Raw genomic sequence first — 20,581 nt, forward strand, 5'->3', positions numbered from 1 at the left:
AAATAACGTGACCATTTCACGAACTGCCGTGAGACCGTGTTGAAAATCGCCAATGTTTTGGAGAATATGACAATATAGTATAGAGCCATACACACTAGCTTCTAGCTGTTAGCTCCCTTCAATCTCATTGGTTGTAACTGGCTGTTAAAAGCATTGTGCAAATGGATTACCAGGACAGCTTTAGGACAAATTTTAAAAATGTGAGATGAATCCTTTAGCAACATTTTGTATGGAATTGGAAATGAAAAACAAACAAAACAAAACAACAATAGGTAAACAGTGCTAAATGAAAAAAGGGAGGACAAGAAATCAAAGGAAAGACTGTACTTTAATAATGCTTCAATCATCTGAATCAATCCCGGTGTTTGTAAAGTTTAGATTATTTTGATTGGCCTTTGATTAATGTCAGTTTCTCCGTGGTGCCCATACAGCAGCTGTCACTGCTGGTGAGTGAGTGTCGGGACTTAGCATTTAAACTAGCTCCTTAAATCAGCCTGTGCTACACATACACTGACTTATGGCACTATAGGTGACAAACTGTCAGCAAACAAACCTATCATAGTACAGCTATGATAGGTGTGTGTGTGTGTAACTCAGTGTGCATGTGTGGCTTAAAGTGTCTGACTTGGTGAATAACGGTGAGTTATGGGGTAGATTGGGTTGCCACACACACACACACACACACACACACACACACACACACACAAGGTCAACTCTGCAGTGTATGGTTTAATTTATAGGTGGACGCATTTACATATAGAGCCATAATGTACAAACAGTATGAAGGTGCTCAACGCATTCTCATGAACGGGTCCGTATGATATCGTATGAAAATGTATGCACACATAAACATACAATATCCTACGAAATTAGTAGAACGCCAGGTGGTCACGTGACGCCAGGTGGTCACGTGACGCCAGGTGGTCACGTGACGCCAGGTGGTCACGTGGACGCCGGCTGGCTACGAGCTCCATGACGGCGAGCGGCAGTTGCTAGTTGTTTAAGCCAGTACAGAGCACACCGACCTCCTACCTTCGCGGCCAGCTGCGTTCTTATACAGCGGCCGTCAATGTAGTGAATACAGCAAAAAAACGCTGGAATGGTTACGAATTACAGTGCTTAACTTCTCGTAGCGTTTTGAATGAGAACAGGCTGAGGTGCTTATATATAGATTAGGAACAGTGTTGGGAGTAACGTGTTACAAAAGTAACACAATTACAATAATGAATTCCTTTTTGCTGTAACGCAGTAATATAACGCATTACTAATACAATTTTGGTAATATTATACCAATTACAATCTCAGTAACGCGAGTTACAACGCATTTAAACCCGACATTTAGCAGTGTTTTTTTTTTTAAGAATTCACCAAAAAACATTTCAGCACAGAAAAAAAGTCTGCTGCAAAAGTAAAAGAAAGGATGAAAGGAAGGAAAAAAGGAAGAAAGGAGGGAACAAACCAATTAATACCTTCAGAAAGAAAGAAAGAAAGGAGGAACCAAGTCAGACAGGAAGGAAAGAGAGAATGGGAGGATGAAATAAATCAAGTAAGGAAGGAAGAATGATAAAAGAAAGGGACGAAGGAAGAAGGGAGGGAGACAGAATGGAAGAAAGTAGACACAGAGGAGAGACGATGACAGTAAGGGGGAGAGAGGGGAGAAAGAAAGCAGAAGAGAGGATGAAAGAAAGAACATAATTTAGGGAGAAAGAGGGATGGACTAGAAGGAAGAAAGGGAAAATGATAACAAGAAATGGAGAACAGAGAGAGAAAGGAAGAAAGGATGTAGAAAGTAAACACATTTGAGGAAGAAGTTAAGGACAGGAAGAAACATGTTCGTAGCAGATTAGACAGTTGTCATCTATTGTCAAAATGCAGTAAAATGAACAAACCCCAAAAGGCATATTTCACTACTATAAAATAATCAATACTGCTTATGAAACTATACAAGCAAGCCTCATTGTCATAAAAAGACTTGTTGAAGAAAAATACTAAAAGACAGCAGACACAAACGGTTTTGGACTCTGTGATGCGGATCAGTGATGCTCGATAATTAGACGCCATCACCCTGGCAAGAAGACTAATTGTTCTCGTCAGATTAAGGGAATAATTGTGTGTGGATACATCATCAAAACATGGAAGAGGCAAATTTGATCAGAGCAGATGTTGAATTAATTGGTTTTGAGGCTGATTGCATTAATGCTCTGAGTCGATTAGTGAGACGGACTAGTAATTAACACCCTGCCTCTAACTCACACGTCGGTGATGATGCATCACACACACACACACACACACACACACACACACACACAACCAAGATGATGTTTATATACAACTCGAAATGCATGAACACAAAGTGGCTAAACCTTTTTTTAATCACACCAGTGATTTTCATTATCAGAAAATAATGGTTTTGTTCTTCTGTTCCATCAGTAGGTTTTCAGTTTGCAGGCAGCTTGTTAAAGAAACTAAACTGCACCGAGAAGGTATGGAAGTGTTGGATACACATATATGTAATCATACGCAAAGGCCCCGTTTACAAGTGGACATCCAAGACGCATCATCGTTCACACTTGTGTGTCTATCTCCTGCTGACCACTTGTGTTCAGATTTCGTTACTGCAATCGATCACGAAACACTTTGGCCAACTCATCGTAAAATGGGCAAGTTATAGAGCAGGGGTCTCCAACGTTTTACCCCTTAACCGAAAGAGAGACGGAGCAGGGACCCCATACTAGATACATTGTATAATATTAAGTTGCATATTAAACTGGGCCTACAATAACATGTGGGCGGCCTAAAGCCTTTATACATACCTTTTTGCATAGTATACTAAGCTATTAAAATAGTAATTGTTGGCATGATTTTATAAATCATCTTTTAATGTTAAACATACATACGTGGCACAGTGAATCCTTAGGATTAACTGCATCTGTGGATGGCTACCTTAGTGATTACATTACCTATAGGCCAGTAAGCCTATCATCAGTGGGGATTTACATTTTCTAATAATATGTTGGACATTTTAATTTTTGGAAGAAAAAAAAAACTTTCAAAAATTTACAATAATTTGGAGGCCCCCCCTGCAGTGAATCTGAGGACCCCCTCTGAGATCTCTTTATCGTTATAGAGAATTAGCGCGCTGTCACCAAAACAACCATGTCCTGCATTGATGATGTATTTTCCTGTTACGTCATTGTCGGATACGCATCAGGATGCATTAGCGTTTACGCTGCAAAAGAATGTGGTCAAATGCAGCCCAGACCACCTCGACAAGTTGTTTCGAGGGATGTCTTGCTGGTCGTTTACACTTTTATCCACTTGTAAAGACGCATTTCAAAACCAAGTGTTAACAGAGTCCCAGACGTATTCAGCCTCGAGTAGCAGCATTTTGTTAACCATGCCAATACTTCGAGGCAGGTTTGCTTTCTCTCTTGTTCAAGAGTACCTTTTATACAATCGGGCTTTCTATTTTATCCTTTCCAGTAACCTGCAACCATCCATTAGAGTTAGGATTTCTTTCAACTTGCTGATGCTAAAGAAAATTAATGATATTTTAAGGTCAAGGTCTGACAAAGAGGCACTGAAAGCAGGTAAATATGAAAAGGTGAGATTGTAATGCAACTGTAAAGATGTTACAGGCTGTAATCAAATGAGAGACAACATCTATAAAGTTTGTGATGTAACAGAAAATAAAAAAAAAGGTTAATGTATATAAAGGGTCAAGTAGAAGGTTGACAAACAATCCACTTAATGGGGAAAATACGAGTCTGACATATATTTATCTTCTTCCAAAGTGTTTTTGTTGCATAAACCTAACCAAATCCCCAGTCTCCAGTGTCAAAGTGCTGTGCTTTGTACGCCCACCATCCATTCTCACCACCTCCCTATAAAAGCACGCAGTACACTAAACACTTCCTTCAGAGGAAAAGATGCTGCCAGTGAACAAAATCCAGGCAGAAATGATGTTTTCCATCAAAACATAACTGGCACAGCAAATTAGTAGTGTATAACTTTATTTTCTAAAAGTCAGGTTTACAGATTTTAAATGCAGATATATGTCAGTGATACAATTAAAAACAGCAATCATTTAAAGGTGGCTTTGGCCTTTTCTAACAGTAATGCCTACATTCTGCTTGCAAACTTCAGTTGTTGTTTCCCCCTTAATCACTAAAAGTTATTTCTTGCGTCCCAATATTTTTTTTTTTACTGTAGCCACTGATGGGACATTGAATCATTACTCAGGAAATAGGGGACACCATAAGCGCCCCTGTGTCAGATTATTGTGATCAGTTTACGAATATAATGTAAAACTTTTGAAAGTTATACACGCTATACCTCATGGGAGGTGTTGTTGTTAAATGCAAAATAAAACAACCTCTCAGAAATTCCGGACTTGAACAGGCATCACAAAACCTGTTTTGTAAGAAGGATAATGGCCTTTAAATGTGCATACAACAATGTCACAAGTCAAACTAGCAGGGCACTCTGAGAGTGCAGCAGAGGCCATGAAAGTGAAAAATAATTAGTGTATCTGCCCCGTAATTTGGCTCCGTTCCAAAATGTAATGGGTTCTTCCTTGGCCAATGCTACACCCTTCCACAAAGTCTCATGAAAATTGGGCCAGAAGTTATTTCCATAATTCTGCTGACAAATGGACAACCAAACCAAGCCAAAAGCATTACCTCCTTGGCGAAGGTTAAATATGATCGACCTCTGACAAACGATAACGTACCATATTATTTTGAAACTACTTCCGTCAACCCACAAAGTCTGCTGCCAATGATGGTGGATAAAGCTGATGATCGTTGGGCGCCATGATGTCTGCATTTAAAGATGCTCCAATACGCCCGATTGAAAAACAAAACAAATCTGGAGTGATTTTATTGATACCAGGATTACACCAAATGCCTTCCATGGCCTATACATCCACCAGATCTAAACAAAATTAAACCTGTATGCACACTTGACATTTGATATCATCTTAGCGCAAACACATATGTATGTGTGTATGACTTGATGTCGCATCATAAAAAAAACATCATTCCTTTCCTTTCCATTCCTTGATAATAGAGGTAAATAACTTGAAACATGTATAAAAATAAGACCCAACCTGGGGCACCTGGATAGCTCACCTGGTAGAGCGTGGGCCCCATGTACAGAGGCTCAGTCCTCGCCGCAGCAGCTGCAGGTTCAATTCCGACCTGTGGCCCTTTGCTGCGTGTCGTTCCCCTTCATGTCTAAGCTGTCCTTTCAAATAAAGGCCTAAAATGCCAAAAAAATTATCTTTAAAAAAAAAAATCTATGACACATTGCCTGCTAACAACAAGAAGGATAAACATAGTAACAATATGAATGCTGTTACTGTACTAGGCATATAATTCCAAACTTGGTATGCTTATCCGCTATATGGAATCACACCTGTATCTTGTTTATTACTTCAGTGAGTGAAAGAAAGCTACACATGAACATTTCAATGACTTTGCCTGCCAACAGCCAATCATGCTTTAATTATGCTGGAATTTCCTCCTATCCTTTGTTGGTCGTTGGTGCTTCAGGTGGCATTTACAAATTGAGCCAATGCCTAGAGGGAAGCAGTCGTGCCTGCTAAAACACAAACCTGGGCAGGTGTTCTCTCACGGGAGAACAGAGGGACAACAGATCCACGCCACAGCATTCACATGAAAACGGGTGCCGAGTGACTTTCAGGACCGGAAGCCCTATGGTACGTAACAAAATATATTGTGTCATTTGATCAATAGTTTCCAAACAAAGGCTGTTGCCCAGTTTATATAATATTTGACTTATGCTCATTTTCAGTTTCATAATTGTATTTTGAAATACAGAATAGGTTTATGTGGTTTCATTTTCAGAAAACACCATATATTTGTTTTACTACACATTGCTGCAGCTCCTCTTTTCACGCTGTGTGTTGAGCTCTCTGTTTTAGCTACAGAGTGAGACATCTCACTTCTGCTCCATCTTTGTTGGGAGTCGCACATGCGCAGTAGATAACTCATTTAGTCAGTGCTTGGGCCCAGACATTAGTAACGGGGAGAGTGTGGACTAACGTGACTAGATAGAACTACGTGTGAAAGTTACGGACATGGCGGCAGTAGTTCAACCATACGTGTTCGAACCAGAATCGGATCCTGAAGAAGGAGGGGAGTCTCCTGCAGAACCTGAGACTCAGAGAATTCAAATGTTCCGGCCGATGACGTAGACTCGCCGTGCCGATTTTGACCAGCTCAACCGGAGACTGAAGGCAGGACACATTCAGAAACCGTATCTCACTCAAAACACCATGGATGGTGTTTTTTTTCCAAGTTTGTATGCGTGTGGAAGCACCAGAGACACAAAATAACACCCCAAATCCCAGAAAAAGTGTTTTTTTCATAATATGGGCACTTTAAGTGGCTTTGTTGTTTTTATTGGAAAGCTTTCTTTGTGATGTGATCAGATATATATCACGACATACAGATATACTCTTTTCTAGGAGCCATTTTTTTCTCTCAATTCTTGCAGCATGATTATAAATCAAAGTTATGATTACCATCACCCGTTTGGAAAGAAATTATTTCATAGTTTCTGTAATTAGTTTGCTGTGATTTCTCTTGAGTCCTATTTGGATGGGATTCAATTTAAGGACATAGACACAACATCAAATGTAAAAATGGTTGACTGTGCTAAAAATACAGAGATGTTTGATTATGATTATGTTACTCCAGCAACTGCCTGGTAAATTGTCCCATCTGGCTTTAGTCCCAGACAAAGGAGACCTTTTAGAGACATACTGTAGGAGAAACCATGGGCGTCAGAACCATTGTATGTGGGTGGGACAAGACCCACCCACTTTTTGGGACCAATGATAACAGATCCATTCACTTTCCAGCGCATCTATCTGTTTTACTTTTCACAGTGCCGTCAATCAAATCCATTCCACTTGAAGAATGCCCAAATTCATCAAACGCCATTCCGTGTTTTAGCTACAGCCTTGACTTCCACGCTACTGCTTCCTCATATCTATTCCACTTGGCTCATTCAGAGTCCATATAAATTCCATTCCATGTCTGCTGCTCAGGTGGCTCTGGCTGTTAGCTTACAAACTGTCACTAAATCAGGGTTTTTCCTACATAGAGAAAGTTTTGGATCTGAATGCTACGCTGTATGGCGCTAATGGTATCTCCGTTTGCAGAGTGGCCCTCGGTTCACATGCATGCCAAACCGTAGGGGCGGTCCGTTACACTACCGTAGGCCTACGGGCTATTCAACATCACTGACAATTTTTGGGGGTTTTATATTTAAAAATAGAAAACATTACACTTCATTATGTTTTGTAATCATAACACTATTGTATTGTTGTACAAATTAGCTACAACAGTAAGAGCAGTTACCTTACCTAAGTCACTCCTACATTTTTCGACTAAGGAGCAAAAGGTTAGCCTGGGAAAACCCCGACAAACTTCCAGCAAATTTGAGATTTGCTCTGCAAGTCAGTCTGGCCAGGAGCCCATTCAAGCCCATTTCCAATTTTTCCAAATTGAGGCACCAATCACAACCGTTGAGGCGGGCTTTACACGATGACGACAGCGCACCGACGGCGAGCAGCTTTTTGTTTACATTCAACATGGCGGCTGCGCGAAGCGCAGCAACCCGTTGATGCCGCTGTCGCTGCTACGTCACCCGGATCGTTGGTCTGATTGGTTGAAGGAATATCCAATTGCACCCAGAGGCATTTGAGTGGCGTCCGTTGGTGACACACCTTTGGAAATGGGCTGTGAATGGAGCTTCCCCAGACCCTTCTCAGTTACAACTGAGAAGGGTCTGGTGTCAACCAGGCTAGCAAAACGTGCTGCTTGGGAAAAGATACGGTTATGCCCTGTTCATACTAATCAAAGGAACTGGACTTTGTGGTCAATTGTAGTCGAATGCGAAAGCCCCCTTCCCTTACTGCATTATATTCCATTAAATGTAAAATTTTGAACTGTTACCTGCAGAATTTTGTATTTTCTTTGACATAAATTAAGAAGTTTTCCCCATAAATTTTGTGCCTAAAAATGTATCAGAATGCAGGAAACGAAGTCTTTGACGCTCAAAATTTCGTGTTGGAGGAACCCCAGACCCCCCACTTCATGCTGTCCCCCCTAGAGGCCCATTCTGAGCCAGTAAAAACCTGTAAACATACTGGTATTTAAGTGAATGTTCATTATTTGTTCTCCTGTTGCTTTTGAAGGCATCATGTAGTCTTAGGTGCAGAATTGAATTACAGTACACTTACACATGTTGTTATAGAAGCTAAAAGTTATCTGACATTTTTGCTAGCAACAGTAATGTTACAGTTGTAAAAAATATATAAAAATAATGCTGTCTAAAAGAGCAGAAACCCCTGAAACACTGTACATCAACATCTACTGATTTTACCTTGCTTTCGTTTTGCCACATTCACAACAACTTCTGCTCACAAAATATATTGGTCCAGCACTGGCAGCCCACTCACTCTGACATCTCTGCATGAATGAATAGGTCCTGAGCATGTGTGTGTGTATTTCAGGCCTGTGTGTAGTGATTTCAAAAAGCAGAGTGTAAATTGTAATTAAACAGTATAAATTAAATTAATAAATTATTTTGAAATTAACCGAGTTTACGTTACGTCCTCATTTTAGTAGTTTTACGTGACTCATGCTAAGCTAATCCCTGACATTTTCCTAACCCTACTTAGTATATTTGTTGCCTAAACTTTACTAGTCCTGTCTTACAAAATATTCTATGCGTTTTAAACTGTGTCCGTTATGTTAAATAGAACGGTCTAGGTAACTAGGGTCACATGATTAAACCTCCACCGTGCGGCAGTAAATAGAACGACCATCTGTGTCATTTTGGGAGTCTTTGGAAATCGATCTATAATGTAGTTTAAGTATGAGAATGTGACTATTTTCCCCAAAAGCTCCAGGGGGAAAAGATGCCAACATGTGCAAATTACAGGCTTACAACTGATCCGGTCTTAGAAACTTATCAGATGCGTCTGATGTCTTCATCACAAGTAAACACTTGAAAAAGACTAAAAACAACAGATCTCATGCCGTCGAAGAAACTGTGTCATGTCTCAACAACAGTGATTGACTTTCATCAGCTTAACAGCCCAATTAACAGCCATCGTAACAACGTCAAATTCTTGTCTCTGTTGCTTAAATTGTACATGTTTTGCTCCTGAGTAAAATTACAGTTAATCACAGGGATAATTATTGCTTAAAGGGATTCATTGTCAGTCCATAAAATGATTCTTTACAAAAATATAATATGAAAATATGGCAACAGCTGCAGTTCGATGGCATATTGTGGCAGAAACAATTTAAAACTTAATGGAAAAGCCATCTCTTCACAATCTCGGTCTTATAATATTATACTAATTTTAGTAGTTGTGGCTGCATTTGTACTGGTATATAATTCAAACCAACATTAGTTATCACTGATTTCAATGAGGCTGGGCTTTGGCAAAGACAATGTACTGTACAATCATCTGGCAAAACAGCTCAACCTGGCTCAACTTTTGTCACAACACAGTGCTAATGGGATACTTTGTTTACCTCAAGATGGTGAAGGATAAAACTTTAAAGACGTGTAAAATCCTGTCTTAGAGTACTTTAAATGTTGTCTTTTGAGGTCTGAAACCTGGAGCAATATAATATGGTCATGGTTAAAAAATTAAAATTGCTTCCGTTATACATATACAGTGATAAAGTTAACATTGTATCACCACTGGACCGAGGATCCTAGTTTCCTGACCAATCATGGATGTAATTTTCTTGTTTACATCAGAAATTGAAAACAGTTTAACCTTGAGATATCTCATGTGTGTCGTTAAAGACACACATACACACACAGCTACAGGTACACACAAACAAAAAGGACACGGAGATGCACACATCAATCACACGTCTAACCAATCTGTCCAGTACTGAACCCTGTGATGGCATGGCTATTGCACACACACACAAACATATACACATGAATAATGGATCCTTACATTAACCTGTATATGTGTGTGTTTGTGTGTGTGTGTGTGTGTGTGTGTGTGTGTGTGTGTGTGTGTGTGTGTGTGTGTGTGTGTGTGTGTGTGTGTGTGTGTGTGTGTGTGTGTGTGTGTGAAGAGGCCGATGTCCTTGTACATAAGACAATGTGTGAAAAACAGAATCAAGCCTACTATAATCCTGACAGGCAAGAAAGCTAATGGTGTCACCCGTTAAAACACGCACGCACAACTGACAGTATCATAGCTCGAGCTATCAAGCAACCTTGACAGACCAACACTACCCCTAAATACACACCAGGAAGGGAAAGCTATTTAAAGTTTTATTTAAAAAAGAAAAGAAAGACAATCAAGAAAGACAATATACACAGAAACTGAACTTTAAGACCATAATTTAGACAAAAAATTTAATCATGTAGGAAATAAATCACTTGGTTGGTGATTGCAGACCAAATGTATCGAAACTTTCAGTGACTTTTGTAGGAATACAAATAAAAGGTTATTGTCCATCAAAACCCTAATCTTTGCAAAAGTGACACATATTTACATTCCTTTTTTGTCTCTCTTTCTTTTTAAAATCGGACAGAATTTGCAGTGTCCTATTACCCCACTGACCCCCGTAAACCTGCTGAAACGACTCAAAATCCTGTTAAAAAGAAATTCAAAAGCACAGAGGCCTCCTGGGAAATAATGGAGCCTCAATAACCGGGATAACGTGAGCAAAAAATGACCACTTTCACTCTACTCTGCCCACTCTTTGTCACTGGATTCGATTTTGAAAATCGAATAAATGTAAACCATCGGAAAGATGTGTTCCTCTCCAATCCAACAGAGATGTCAACATAGTCTTCGGTTTCATAGGTCACTGCTACCTGCAACATCCACTCTGGCCAGGGACGTGACGGAAAAGAAGTTTAATCGTCTGATTATAATAGTAACGTTGGGTTATTCAACTGTCAAACATTTCATCTGAACTTAAATTGGCATTACTACTTTATGACATTCCCCCATATTCGTGGGTATGATGGGACTGTAAATTATCTGTGAATTACCTTAATATTTCCCCCTTCCATGATGAACGCACTCAATCATTTCACACACGAGTGTAATAGTGATTTACAATGTTTTCTTTCTGGGAATATGGCACCCCAAAATGTCAAAATGAAAGAAGTTATATGCGTCGTTAAGGAAATCAAGTCCTATATAAAATACAGCATAGAGGGCAGAAAACTATAAAAAATATTTGGGTCATCCCAAATTTAGACTGTCCTCGTCAGAAAAACAGCAGCATCAGCGATTCGGACAGAATTAAAATGATTATGCATTCCTGGAATTATTATGTTGGTACAATATGTGTCCTCTGTCACAACTGGCCAAAAATTACCTTTGAATATTAATTCTAAAAAAAACAACAACACAGGTTGTAACTATTTGAATAGCTATTTTATGTCTGTAAGAGGACAAACCAATGCAACGTGAGACATAATTACTTATAGGTATATTTATTTCAACATAAACATGTATTTTTAAAAGATCTATATAACTACACATTACAAAATAAACTAATGAAATACTGTCCCATAAAAAAACATAATTCAAAGTGGCAGACCGCTCTTCCATTCGCTCTCTCTCTAGAGTGTGCAGGAGGCAAGACTTATTAATTATTAGGTCAAGTTTCCTTATCAACAAGTTCCCGGATCTCATCTTCTCTACAGTTAGACATTTTTTTTTCGTCTTTGTGAAAATAGTCTTTCTTCCTCAACCTCAGATGTGCATTCTGGTTCCGTGCCAAGCATGATAAAAACGTCATCAGCATGACCACTCGCTCACTGTGACTGGGTGGGCTTGATTACACAGACTTTGTACCAGCGAGCTGAACATTTAAAGTGACACATTTTTTCCCCCCCATTCATTTTCATATTCAAATTTTTACAATTCGAATTTAGATATTCCAATTTGGAATATTCATTGACAGCCCTAGCCCATTGTAGTTGCAAGATGCAAAGGCCATAGTGGCATGATGAAGTTAGACTGCTGCATAACCTCTTAGGGAGGAGGTTGAGGTGCTTAAATACAAAGCAGCCTCATATTCCATGCACTCTACATTGATGATTTATATTCAATGGAAACATTTAGTGCCATGCTTAGTCATGTGTCTTATATGCAGCAAGTCCTGATGCTGCAGGAGGATGTCCAGCATGCTGAAGACAGGAGTTTGTGGCACTTTCATTTCACCACAAAGGCCCTCAACTATAGCGCTGTAGGAGGAGAAGATTTTGGAACTGTCACATGGGTCATTTTGGATCCCACTAACAACTACGGCTTTTCTATTCTATTCTGTTCTAAGCGCACACACACACACACACACACACACACACACACACACACACACACACACACACACACACACACACACACACACACACACACACACACACACACACACACACACACACACACACACACACACCCTGTGGCTAGATAATACAGTGTGACCCCTGTCTGTCTTTCAGCCTTATCTACTCTGGAGAGTGTCTCTTAGGATTCTGTGTGTGTGTGTGTGTGCCTCTGTGTGTGAGACTGAGAATAGGAAAGAAGGAATAAAAGAAGAAAATATATTGCACCTTGTGTTTCCTGATGCTTCTCTTCTCCTGTCCCTCTAGCTAAGCTCCTAAACACACACACGTACACGCACACGCACACACACACACACACACACACACACACACACACACACACACACACACCAACTTCACACCAGCAATGTAAGAAGACTCAACTTGCATTGGAGGGGCTGACAGAGAAGGCTGGCAGTGTGGGCAAAATCATGTTCATTCTCCTTTTTTGTTTTCCTCTGTTGTAAATGCCTAAAGGAACACCACGTGGTATGAAATGTCAGCCAGTTCTGGACCTCTTTTGAAATTGTGTTGTGGAATACATATTAAAATTATCCACCCTAATCGTTTTGATTAGTGACTTTTACTTACTGCAAACAAATGAGACTTATGATCAGCTGGCCGCTTCTACTTGTCTCTACAGTGCATTTTACTTTGTTTATCACCAGATTGAATTTGGCATGGTATCTAGCCGAATGCTCCTAACACCCAAAGTTTGTGTAGTCTGGCAACAGCAGATGGTGTGAGGAGTCAAAGGCTATATATACTTCTTTAAGCTCTTAATCACCGCCAGTGAAGCCACAGAGAAAACAAACAGATGTGAAGCGATGCCAGGGAAAGGTACAGCTCTTCCAGCAAGGTGTCGCACTTAATTTTAAAAAAAACACTTTCTCTGTGGCTTGAAGCTGCGTCACCTATTATGTCTGCAATGCAGCAGCACAGCCGCACTAATATCAATCCTTTCATCTTTGTGACCTATTGGCCTGCAGACATGTCCGACACCGATTGCAGCACTCATTGGAAATACCATCAATATGACTCAAAACTGTGACCTAGGCTAACAGCATCTGCCAGTTCTATCAAGAAAGGTTACTTGTGTCATTAGTGTGATATGAAAACATGAAGTCTATGTCGAAACAAACATTGTTCTTTTCATTGTTTTACCCTGAAAGAGTCCAATATTTAACATTGCGATTGTGTCTTTGGATTGGAGTGACAATAAAAGGATCATTTTATTCTTTACATCCTTGGTCTTATGTTGGACTTTTGGCTATCCTTCCCTTTGATATTTATAACACTGGTCATCAAGTTAATTGGTGAGATTTGGGAACATGGTGACGTTGCTAAAAGTAAGCTGACAGGGCAGTACACAGAAGTAGCCGAAAAAACTGTTCGTCATAGACATCCATCATGATTTACAGATCAGCTTTGTGGGTCATCTTTGACGCACAAACGAGTACACATTATCTGTCGATAATCTGTCAGACTGCTTGGGTTTCTTGTCAGACTTTGTTGTACATATGTTGTGTCTCCAAAGTATGTCTTTTCTCATAACCAATATAAATGATGGCAAAAAAAAATGTTTTTATTGTAGTAATAAGACTATTTATTTTTTAATCTATCATTATGTACCCATATTTATCATCATTTATATCAGTATAAAGGGTCAGTTGGAGAACTTTTGGAGAACTGTAGTATTTTTCCCACTTTCCCAAAGTCAAACAAACTCACTCATTCGTTTTTTTCTATATATATTTCTGCATGCAGTTTGAAGGTACAGTGCATGTTTAATGGTGAGGAGCTGCTGGATGTCTTTGGGATCATGGAGCAGCTCCACTCAAAAGTAGGAAAATAGTCTCTACCTTTTCCACTTTCCCTCACTGCCTCTCGCACAACTCTTTTCACTTTGGGTTGCTCTGTCTTATTTAAGTCCAATATATCTAGTGTCTTTCTAACGTCTGTTGCTGGGAATGGATGTCTTTGTTCTGGTCAACAATAAATCTGTTCTGAGATTCGAGTACATACAGTAGATGTTTGGGATGCAGTACTAGTCAAGGACACACACACACGCACGCGTACACACACACACGCACACACATGGCTCACTAGCAGCAGTAAACTGCAGCGTAATCCATCTATAAAACCATAAATCACTCAGGGCACTCTGGATGGGATGTGATTATTATTAATAAGGATTTTCGGTGGCACTGTTTTATCCAGCTGTTGAAACCTAATTTATTAGACTAGAAATAAAGTTTTAACATGTAGGGCCAGGGATATTTCATCGCTCAATATTGCAGATCAGTTTGTTGGCTGCACACAGTGACTGGCTGACAGGATGAGTCACTGAGTGGCTGAAATTAAGAACACATTAGTGTGGAAATCACACTTTAAAGTCGCAGAGGAGATCTATTTTATCATTTCTGACTGGCTGGTATACTGGCTTTTTTTCCTAATCGGCAAGCATATACAAATGGGATAGATATATATTATTAAAATTGAGAAACAAATCTATAATAGACGTGTGTGCGTGTGTGTGTTCTCGTTTAACTACATTTGTGGGGTCCAAAATCCGGGAATACAGTATAGTTGTGGGGTCCGGACAACTTTGTGGGGCCAAAATGCTGGACCCCACAACATTAAAGGGCTGTTTGAGGGTTAAGACTTGGTTTTAGGATTAGGGTTAGAATTAGGTTATGGTTAGGGTGAGGGTAAGGGTTAAGGTTAGGCATTTAGTTGTGATGGTTAAGGTTAGGGTAAGGGGCTAGGGAATGCATTATGTCAATGACGGGTCCCCACAAACATAGTGAGACGCACTGTGTGTGTGTGTGTGTGTGTGTGTGTGTGTGTGTGTGTGTGTGTGTGTGTGTGTGTCAACTACAAGTTTCCCTTATCTAAAGCTGACTAGCTGTTTGGCTGGCTGTGTAGGAGACTAATGGACCTCCTGGCAGATGTGAACTCAAAATATATTAGCATGTAATTGAGGATTTAAAGTCCACCATGAAATTCATTGTTAAGGCACTGGCTGGGCTGACTGGCCAAATCTTTGTCTGGCTAGCCAACTGTCTGTCTGGGTCAGGGGGTGGCCGACTAAAAAATAAAATATACACATTCCGTTTCACAGTTCGAAAATCCACTAAAGGTCAGCAAAGTGGATGACTGTCCAAATTTTAAGCTACTTACTCACTCCACAGGTGACTGTATAATTGGCTACCTGCTGGTTTGTTGGCACTTCACTCATGGTAACTGGCTGGAATAAAGTCAATTATACAGACCATTTCTAAAGATACAAAGAAAAGACTTGATTTCCTTAAATACATGCCGTAGGTACTATTCTCTACTACGTTTTGCATCATTAGGTCATTTTCATTATTTTAACATGTGAAATCACAGCATCACTTTTATGTTTCATATCCATAATTGTCTTAGGTCCTTCTCTCTTGAGACAGGCTCAGGTTAAAACACCTGAAGAGCTCTGTAGGATATATATTCTTAAAACAATAAATGGATAGCAAATGGATTTAAGTTGACTGCAGTGAGACTTCATCTCCCTCCTCAGGTGTGTGACTGTGTGCAACCCAGTATCACGCCTAAGCGTGTAATACACCCGCTGGTCCATTGGGTTTGGTGTTTTCAGTGTCACGTTTTGCCTCGCCGAGGCGTGAACATTACACGCATTATGAAGGTGCTATACCAGCAGGGGGCGATACTTTGTCCTCAATGCCAACAATTGAGAAGAAAAGTATATCCCAGCTTCCTTCCCTGCCAGATAAAATGAAGATACATCGTTGATATATATTAATGTATTTTAATTCATTAATTGCTTTTGTTTAAACTGTGTTAGATTGAGTGTTGCCATGTTAATTTAATTTTGTGGCAGAGAGCCGAAGGTTAACGTTAGAGTTGGGAATTGAAGGATTTAGGAAATAAGTAGCATAATTAAGCTAGCTCGTTTTATCATTCCAACGTTAGCTAGCTAAAAGGCTAGCTTTATATGCTTTTAATTCATTAATGGCTTTTGTTTGAACTTTGATAGATTGCCTATGAGTGTTGCCATTTTAAATAAGAATATTATCCATGGCAACTCGCCTGGTTAAGTAAGAGCTGCGACAGAAAAAAAAACACATTTGAGTGGAAAGCGTTGAGGGCTGGCGATGAAAAGATAATCAAGTTGCCGCAGCGTTATTGAGACGGTCAGACAGAGAGATGGAGCCTCCTTCAATTTGTCGGAGAGGGGCAATCAACTGATGAAACCGACTGAAAGATGGAGAGATGGAAGAGCTCTCGCTCTGTGATTTTCACACCCTGTCTTTACGCCCCTCTCTCTCCATCTCTCTACTTCTAACTGTCCTTGTTGAAGGCTTCTCTCCTCTGTCTAATCATCCCTCCTACCTCCTGTGTTAGGCGAAGGCGAGGAGAGGAAAATGTACAACAGGAGCACCTTGTTGAACAGACACAGTAATTAATGGACTAGCCTCCTTTGAGAAAGAAGCACTGTGGCTCTGAGTGACAGTAACAAAGAGGAAATTGTTAGGGTCACAAGATTCGTCATACTCCAGATTAGTACTGTATGGAGAAGGGATTAAAAGGAGGAGATTCATGTGAATGACGGAGATGGAGGTATGCAAGAAAGTGAAAACCCGAATTGTGAATACACAATTGAAACTGTACAATACAAGAGGTCAGTGCACACTTTATATAACCCCAGTTACCTTGCACAAATACAATAAAGATATACCTGACATTGAGTGAAATGCAATAAGGTTAAAGGTACTCTACACCACTGTATTTGGGAATGCAAACACATGAAGACATTTTGGAAAGAAATGATAGACAGAATGCTGAATTTATCACTACCAGCAATGGCGTTTATATTAAGTTAATATCCCTAGGATGTTCGACTGAAAAGAAAGGAACACACATTTAAGTGCATCTTACAAGCAGAATGTCTCATTGCTTTGCAATAGAAGAACATGAATGCACCAAATAGTAGTTGGTTGAAAGAAATGTCAATGGAGAAGATAACTTATATTGTGACAGCAGTGGTGGAAAAAATATTCAGATCCTTTACTTAAACCTACATTGTGTCATTTTTTTGAGTTGATTCTTAGCAAATAAAAACCTTTGTTCTTTCACAAATATGTGCTGATTCATGTGTAATTACTTCCACCAACTAATCAAAGTATTCTCGTAAGCGTAGAATCTGAGATTCAGAATCATTCAGAATACATACGAGCGACTCGCTCCAATGACGGCAGCCATGTAGCGCCTCCATCTTTAAAATACATTAGCCAAAGAGGGACATACCTCTGCATTTCGCCCTCTCACACCACCGTGACAAATGCCTGGGGGAGATTACTCGCCAGGGAAGCAAAAAAGAGACACCGCGACACCGCGACAGGCAAAGCAACAAGACCAAAGTTAATATTGGAGTGGCTAGAACAGCTGCGTGTAAACGATGGAGAGAGCTAATTTCGGGTTCGGCCACCGTAGGAGGAAGGGCTAGAAAGTAATATTCAGTTGGTTGTCATATACAATTTCACCACTAGATGGGAAAAATTCTTACACAATGTAGCTTTAAGTAAAAGTACTAATACTACACTGTAAAAAAAAAAAAATTATGTTACAAATAACAGTCCTGCATTGAAAATATTACTTAAGAAAGAGTATGTACTGTAAGTATCATCAGGAAAATGTACTTAAAGTGAAAAGTGAAAAATCCTCACATTTAAGAAACTGGAACCATTTAAAACAGTTCTGTCAATCAACTAGTGTTTAATCATCTAATCATTTCAGCTGGACCTGTAGGCTGTTATATTGTTGGGTAATTTAATTCATAATAAAACATTGTATTTTATAAACTACATGTTTTGTGTGCAAAAATCACAATTTGTTAAGTAACTAGTAACTGAAGCTGTCAGACTAATGTACAATAAATAAAGTACAATATTAATCTCTGAGATGTAGCGGAGTAGAAGTGGAAAGTGGCATGAAAAGGAAATACTCAAGTTAAGTACAAGTACCTCAAAATACAGTACTTGAGTAAATGTACTTAGTTACATTCCACCACAGTGTGACGGGTAGTTATAGGATTTCAAGGAAGTTTGTAACTTTTCTTGAACATGGTGAAGTTGGGGATGAGCTGACAAATGTAAGAAAGTATTTTAAATATTTTTGTCAGGTACTGAACAGCTTTCTGTGTATGTATTGTGTAGGCTATATATGTATGTGCATGCATATATACTGTACATATATGTATTTATACACTTTTTTCCATTTTCTTTTTGATTATTTAATTTAAGTATTTATTTATGTATATTTTCTTTTTCCCAAGATGTGGTTACTGAACTAGTTTATTTATTTATTTCATTTTTTTTTAATAAGTCCACTTAGGTTACTGTCCTTGAGAAAGATTTTGCATATTTATGTTATGTTAAAAGTCAATAACAATATTGTTGGGGAAAAAAGAAAGGAGGAAGCTGAGAAAGTGGGAGGAGAGAAGACTTAGACTTAGACTTCTCTTTATTGATCCTTTTGGGATGACTCCGGCAAGGAAATTAGATTTCCAGCAGCAGATTTTAGCATCTTACAAAACACTCTTTAAATAGAAAAAAGATAGAAAGAAATACAGTATAAGAATAACAATAAACTTTTATCTAAATATTTTTACAACCCTAATAAACAAACAGTAAACAACAATAAACTACAGATAAATAAAGATAGATATGTAGACGTATATAGGACTGTGTATGGTATTGTGTTATACAGTTAATAAATAAATGACATTTAGCATAAATTAGCAGTTAAGAGCAGTAAATTGTCCAGCTATGTATGTGAGTAGATTATTAATAATTTATTGCACAGTGTTCTGTTCTGTCCTCTTTACCCTATTTCCTCCTCCCCCCGAGTGAGGAGTTGTAGAGTATGATAGCATGAGGGACAAAGGAGTTCTTGAGTCTGTTGGTCATACACTTGGGAAAAAAAGAGGAAAAAAAAAAAAAAGAAAAAAAAAAAAAAAAAAAAAAAAAAAAAAAAAAAAAAAAAAAAAAAAAAAAAAAAAAAAAAAAAAAAAAAAAAAAAAAAAAAAAAAAAAAAAAAAAAAAAAAAAAAAAAAAAAAAAAAAAAAAAAAAAAAAAAAAGAGGGGGAGAGAAAACATTCGCTGCGAAATCACAGATAACATCAGCTCTAACCAAAGTTAACAAAATACTGTACTATTTTCTTGAAAGCTCATTATTTCACATGCTTTGTCTGGTTTGTTTAATCCCTAAAAGTACCAAATATTCAAATTGAAGTTAAAGCTGTGTCGTGTATCTTTACACTTCTTAGATAAAGCACTTTCTGGCATGCCATGCAAAAATGTTGCTTGGTGTGTGTGTGTGTGTGGGTGTGTGTGTGTGTGGTGTGTGACCAGGTGAGACAATAGTAATCTACACCCAGACAGTCATATTAAACCTATTTCTGAACCTGTTTTTGTCTCACATGTATCCAATTCTCACTGGAGTTAGGTGACAATGTATTTTTTTTAACTTCAAATCAAAGAATTGCTAGTGCATGTTTATGCGTTTAGCTTATTAAGGATCCCCATTTGATTATGCTCTGTTTCCTCAGGTACAAAACAAGAGTTATTTTGAAACTGGCAAATGATCACAACAAAACCCCACCGATGCAAAAGTGAATAAACATATTAAGATGTGTGATAAAAATGTTGAAACGTTGATTGCGACGTGGAGCACCAAATTAGAATTATAAATAACATGCTATCAAAAGAACATCTGTTCAGAGTGAAGCGAAAGATAATTAGCTATCATGGAGTGATACATTTAACATAAAAACACATTCATTCATTTTATTCTAGGGACACTTTTACACTAATACCTTTAACGATGATATTTTTAACTCCTAATTCTGCTGTATGTCATTTTATTTCCATGGCAACACTTTGTAACTTTAGGTTTAGTCTGTATCCTGTATTCAAAAGTGGCCTTGAGCGGGATGTGTGTTGGTGTTTAAAAATGCTGTGTGCATAGAAGCATGCCGGTGTTTCCTTAAGGAATTAGAATGAATGTATCTTCAGAAGCAGCTTTTGCTTCTCACAGTTGCAGGCCTTAGTCAGCAACTGAGTGCTGCCACTCTCTGCCACGTGACATATTCCTGAGATAC

This window comes from Perca fluviatilis, chromosome 19, assembly GCF_010015445.1.
Source record: "Perca fluviatilis chromosome 19, GENO_Pfluv_1.0, whole genome shotgun sequence".
Classification (NCBI taxonomy): Eukaryota; Metazoa; Chordata; class Actinopteri; order Perciformes; family Percidae; genus Perca; species Perca fluviatilis.